Raw genomic sequence first — 6,548 nt, 5'->3', positions numbered from 1 at the left:
TGTGAGGATTTACTTAACCCATAGCAAGTGAACAGGACATAGTTCACATCCCAACACATCCTACTTCTAAATATTCTGTCAGAACAAGTTCACCAGGTTCTGCAGGGCAGAGGAGCATGTAGCAAAATGTGATTGGGTGGCTGGAACGGGTGGGAGTAGGAACAGACATAGACACTGGGGGACAGGGATAGGGGGCACAAAGGAGATTGGATTTTACAATAAATTTTTACTTGCTAAGAGTTTGTGATAAATTTTCTGTTAAGTATAATTGTATAGCTGCTGGCGTGTTGGCCTCTGTAGGGTCTTCCTTAAGAAAAGGATTGTGAAGAATCTTATTAATAAGAACAGGAGAAAAATACCATTTCTATATTACTTGATACCAAGTAATTTACTTCATATTTTATTGGGCAGACAATAAAAAACATTTGGCAAATGGCTCAAGATACCCAGAGGGAAAGTTGTCAATCTGTTTTTATTTGTATGGTCTTCCGAACAGGACTAAAATTTCAGATTAGTCGAATTATTTTACAAGGAAGTAGAACCCATAAAGCTGTGATTCTCAGATTGTTTTAGTTAAACAGGCTGTTGGAAATTCTCCAGTTCTTTGACAGACTACTTTAGGGTGTTTCACTGAACATTTAATTGTTTTGTTGACGAATATTACTATTCATATACATTTCCATATACATTAAAATTGCTGAGCCTTATACTTCTTTACATTCTCTTACTACCATGCAGTATTTTTGCATCTCTTCATCCTTCTTCTGTTATTTCCTACTAAGTAATTGCTGAAATGCTCAGGCTAATTTATAAACAAATGTTCTTAGAGAAACATGACACATACTCCTTGGCACTGGTCATAAATTTAAAATGTAAGGTAATAAATTTCCATGTTTTATTATTGACTTCTTAGCAATGAGTGACCTGAATTTACCCATTTGCTTATTTCATATATGACTAAATGGGTTAATGAAATATGTCCAGGAGAGCAAAATTATTCTATTATTTTGATTTCAAAACCACTACTACTTTTTATGACCTGAGGTGTTTCTGAGTACTAAGTCCCATTTAAGAGTGCATATTGCTTACCTTGATTAAGAATTGCTTAGACAAGGAGGAACAGACTGTATTAGCTAGTACTCCTCGCCTACTGTGTTCTCTACAATATGTCTAGACTGTTTCTTTGGAAATACATATTTCTGGCTTTTAATTTTGTTCTACAGAATATAAAACTTCTGTTGGGACAGTTAGGAGAGTTATGTCTTTTTTTTTCTGGAAGAGCCTTATAATTACCTGGTACACGGTATTATGTTTTAAAAAGCAACTGTCATTCAGACAAGGAAGTGTGATTGTGCTCTTACCTTCTGCAAAATTTTTGGAGGCTGTATTTCTAGTTCATGGAAACCTTAATCAAGTAAAAACCAAATGTGATCTGATCCTATTATTTATTTCAACTTTTTAAAAAGATTACCAAAGACAGAATTGCATAACGCCATTTTGCAATTGGAAAGCGTAAGCACATAGAAGATACATCTTAAATATTTGCACTTAGGCAGGCTAATATATTAGCACTGTTAAAAGATAGTGATCTCTAATGTTCTCATACAGCAGTAGTAAATTAACAGGCTATCCTTAATTAACTAGGTGTACATAGAAAAATGAAGATAGAGAGATTAATCCATGGATAACAGGTATAGAGTGCTATAAAAGCAGATTAGTGGGAAACTATATAGTTTTCAGAAGCTAGTGCTATGGAAAAGCCGACTTCCTCTTGCTTCTGTTCATCTACTACTTAACATTTTGCCATGTCATCCTTTGGGAACGTGGCTGTAATGAGAAAATTATATGAGACAGTGTGTTCTTTATCATAATTATGTTGAAAAACAGCAAACAAATTGTTAGTAGCATCTGAGATTTCCCAACTTCACTCATCATTGTATATGGCCATGCTAATTTAATTATCTGTTGGCTAGCTTTACATCCAAATCAACTGAAGCACTGAAAGTCGTGAAATTAAGATTTAGGTGTTCCTCTGCAGGTTTTATCTAGTCTCTAGACATATGAATTAGAATATATTTTTAGAATATTTAAGATTGCTGTTTTCTCCCTAGGACACATACCTTATTTCGTAGATAGGTAGATATTTGACTATCTTTTTGTGTTAGATTCTCTATTACTCCTAACTCACCCTCAGTTTTTTCTCTTATTCTTTGCCACTGGTCAGTCCTGTTGCAGTTTCTATTCGGATGGAATAACCAACTGCTTATTCCATCACCCTTCCACACAAACCATATTGATAATGACCAGCATTTCCTATCAATCTGTCAAGTAGATATCCCAAGCTGTATTTTTCATTTTCTTATTGCAGTTTGCCTTCCCAGTTCTTCCTCAAAGTCTGAGAATTTTTCCTTCTCCATATGAGTCAGGATATTGCCTTACCATGCTGCACTAAAAGAACAAAATTCTGGATTAGTTGAAGCTCATTATCATGTTTAAATCCTGTAGAGAGTCAAAGTATGTTAATGCAGTACTGCACTGAATCGACATTAATGCAGGCTCTGTGGCCAGAACTGCAGAATCATGACTGTACAAATCATGTGCAGTCTCTGGGGGATCATAAGTGAATGGCAAGTCATGGTCAGGTAAAGCATGCTTACTGTACTTGGCATGTGTACAGGAAGTATGTCTGCATCCTAAGAAGTCTACTAAGTGTGTGTGAGCCAGTCCTTTTAAGAAGATTATATTGTAGCCATGCTTGATACTTTTTTTTTTTTTTTTTTTTAACAGGAGCAGCAAAAAGATATCTAATACCACAACCAGGACATTGCAACATCTTACTCTTTTTCTAAGTTATATGTTAACTAAGATATTATGTAACATTAAAGTATTTATTCACTTTTGATTTCAGAGACAGATTCTTCACTGCTGGTTCAGTCTTGATCTATATTTGAGAGTTCATGTAGATATATTCACTAGGAGTTTGAAAAATACCACATGCTCTAACCAACTTCAAATGGTCAAGAAGATAGCTGAACCAATCTTTGCAGCTTCTAGTTTGGTATCGGATGAACTAGTCCCATTTCTTTCATTCTCATATCCTCACCATGCAGTACCACTTCCTACCTTGTACTGCCTGTGATATTAATCTCCTGTGATAATTTATTCATCCAAGAAAATCACCCCTCTTTTTAGGATGGACACAATATAATGAAATCTGATGTTGACTCACTCAGGAACTTCACTGGCATTTAAATGGATAAATCTATGTATATGTAGGCATAGTCAGACTATGATCAAACACAATGCCATAACCAATTATAGGCCACCCAGAGCCAGATAGAAAGTATGTTTTGATGGAATCATTTGCTGCATTTGCAGAACTGGTCTCAATAATCCCTTAATATCATCAATCATTGCAGTTCGGAAAGCAAAAGCTTTCTTTAAGCAGATGAGGACTCAGAAACTCCCCCAAAAGGGAAGTGCCCCTAAGGAACTGCAGGATTTTTTCTTGATGCAAAGATACAAAGATGAAAGAGATTTGCTGTATTGAAGCTTCTCTGATTTATAGTGAGGAATTAACAGACTTTTACCTCAAGCAGAGGCAAGGAAAATGGCTTTGTAATGGGTTCCCTGTTACTAAGGGAACTTGTTCAAACCCTGAAAAACAAGCAGCTGTGACCCAGTCTTGCAAAAGGAGGAGGACTTTTATTCGGTGTTTTTCAAGATGAGTGATGGTTTCACTAATATCTCTTGGACTAATAATCTAGATAGACATCTAGGATTTGAGATATTTTTTGAAAGAAAAGTTTTTGCTGAAGCTGTCATCTCAGCTTGTATAGGTGTGCTAGCTGAAGAACAAAGAAAGGTAATGGTAATTCCCTTTCTACTCTAAAAATAAAAAAAAAAAATTCTATGGATATACAAAATCTAGTCTTCTGAAAAAAAAAACAAGTCTCAACTTTTAGACTTCCTGAATTTGCAAAATCTGCGTATTCTGTTGCGTAATACCTTTAACTCCTAGATAAGAATAAGAGAGGTCAGATGCTTATTTCCCAAAGAACATCTCAGTACCTTGTCATCATGATACACCTGTTAGGGTCAGCACTATACAGGTCTCTCTGTGCCAGGGAGAACATTTTTATTGCCTAATAAAACTAGATTAGGCAAGAGAAGTTCTTGTAATGCAATGTCTATTACATAGGTATTCATAATAATAGATAACACCTCCTGATATATTTACATAGGCATTGCTCTTATCATATAGCCATATTCAGTATTTAAAAGCCAATGGACACAAACAACATGATAAAAGGGTTAACATACCCTGTATTAAGTAACTGAATTTGCATTCAAGGTCTATCAAGCTTACCTTTGAACCAACTTAAAAAAGAGCAAATGGCAGAAAAGAGATACTAGAAAAACACAGCAGCAAATAATTCTGCCTTTGTAAGAAATCAAGTGCAGGTCCTCCTGGCCTTCTTGGGAAGGTTTATAGAGGACATTAGTGGGTTTTTGTAAGGATTGTAAGGATTGACAGTGATTAAATGGAAAAAAGCCCATGTTATTGATTGTCATGTGAGTTTTAGGAAGGAGAAGTGTTTGCCATAGACTGAGCAGCAGCTGCCCTGCTTGGCTATCTGTCAAGGAAGTGTCTGTCAGTTCAGTTAGTTGCAGCATGAGTGAGCAAAGTGGCAGGTGGAGATCAAAACAGTGATGTTTGGAGTTAATGCTCTTTATCTCTTCTGTGGATATCGCCAACTCCAAATATAAAAGGAGGTGAAGTATGAAAAAGGTTTAAAAGGGGTTTAAAAGGTTGAAGGATTAAGATATTTTTTTTTGCCAGAGGACTGGATTATTAAGGCAGGTTTAGAATAATTTAAAAGCCTGTGGGCAAAGCCTGCAGAGGGTCCCTACCTAACCATGTGATTGTTACGGGAGAAAGTCCAGAAACCAAGTGCACCTCTGGAATCTACTGACCCTGACCAGGTTCACCCAGGGCATGCACACACTGCTTGTGAGCCCAAGGTCTCCATTTCACCACAGCCCTAGACCCTCAGCTGTCTTGCCATATGCTGGTCTCCAGCCTAGTCTGCCCCTGCTAGCTGGGCAGACCTCTTGGTAGCTAGTTTTCCTCCTGAATGTAGCTCTCAGATGTCCATTACTCACTGTCTTTAGTCCTGTCTGCTGCATAGACTTAAGATTGAAGATGAAACTTGATCTATTGTCCTACCTGTAGTCTCATCTCCTTTTACATTTGCCTGAACCTGGCTCATCTCTTGCCTGGGACTATCAATGGATCCTACTACCAAAACCTGGCTCACCCAGCTATGACTGTACCTGTGGAACCATGCCTGGAGTTGCTCTTAACTCCTGGAATACCTAGTTGGAAGGGAAAGCAGGACTCCAGTGCTCTCTGACAGAAGGAATGCAAAAACCAAACTAATACATAGCACCTTAAAAACCTTCTGACGCTTGCTTTCTTCAGCATTTGTCCACACATGAAATGGAATTGGAAGGGCTATACTCCAAGGTTAATATTCATGGATACTTACATGTATATTCAGTGAATATCCCCAGTCTGATGGAGTCCCTGCTGACTGGAAAAGAGGAAGGATAACCATTCTGGAAAACATGAAAATAAGGAAGACCCAGTGAACTACAGGCCAGGCAGTGTCATTTCAGTGCCCAGAAAGACCATGGAGAAGATCCTTGTGGAAACCATTCTAGGGCATGTGGAGGACAGGGAGGTGATTGGTGACAGCCAGCATGGCTTCACTAAGGCAAATTGTGCCTGACAAGTTTGGAGCCTTCTGTGAAGGATTATAGCATTGGATGAGGGGGGAACAACTGACATCATTTACCTGGACATGTGCAAAGCATTGGACAGTGTGCTGCTCAACATTCTTGTCTCTGAACTGGAGAGACATGGATTTGATGGGTGAATCATTCAGTGGGTAAGGAATTGGCTGGATGGTTGCACTCAAACAGTTGTGATCAATTGCTCAATGTCCACGTAGAGACCAGTGATGACAACACCAATCTGTTTGGATCAGTCAACATGCTGGAGGGCAGGGATGCCATCCACAGCAACCTGGCTTGAGAGGTGTGCCTGTGTAAACCTCTGGAACTTCAACAAGGTCAAGTGTGAGGTCCAGCACATGGGTCAGGGGAATCTCAAGCACAAATACTGTCTGGTCAGAGACAGATTGAGAGCAGCCCTGAAGATAATGACTTGAGGGTGTTGGTGTACAAGAAGCTGCATTGTTCTTTATATATTGGCTGCCATAGTACTTTTCAAATATTATTTTAAACAAAGAGTCATTTTACAGAAATATTTCCAGAAGAGAAAAAGTTCTGTATTAAAGTGTCTCAAATTAAAAGACAGCAATAGAGTAAAAATCCAATTACAGTTACACTACAAAACCATAAACAGAAGCAAGCATGGAGATAAAAATTTAATCTGCTAAAGCCTTTTTTTCTTTCGAGGAATTTCTACAGAACAAATCTTGCATTAGAACAGAGGTCAGCATATGTTGGACTAAGTCTGT

At 37.9% G+C, this 6,548-nt stretch overlaps 1 long non-coding RNA gene across 1 annotated transcript; it reads right to left on the bottom strand.

The window, feature by feature from the left end:
- Positions 1-1,431: 1,431 nt before the first annotated feature.
- On the bottom strand, positions 1,432-6,004 carry LOC110471296 (uncharacterized). The gene is made up of 3 exons (XR_002465565.3): positions 5,862-6,004; positions 5,553-5,622; positions 1,432-1,827 (listed from the first exon to the last, which is right to left on the bottom strand). It is a non-coding gene; the product is annotated as an uncharacterized LOC110471296 (long non-coding RNA).
- Between the last annotated feature and the right edge of the window lie 544 nt (positions 6,005-6,548).

This window comes from Lonchura striata, chromosome Z, assembly GCF_046129695.1.
Source record: "Lonchura striata isolate bLonStr1 chromosome Z, bLonStr1.mat, whole genome shotgun sequence".
In the NCBI taxonomy this organism is placed as follows: Eukaryota; Metazoa; Chordata; class Aves; order Passeriformes; family Estrildidae; genus Lonchura; species Lonchura striata.
This window is presented reverse-complemented; position numbering and strand designations above follow the sequence as displayed.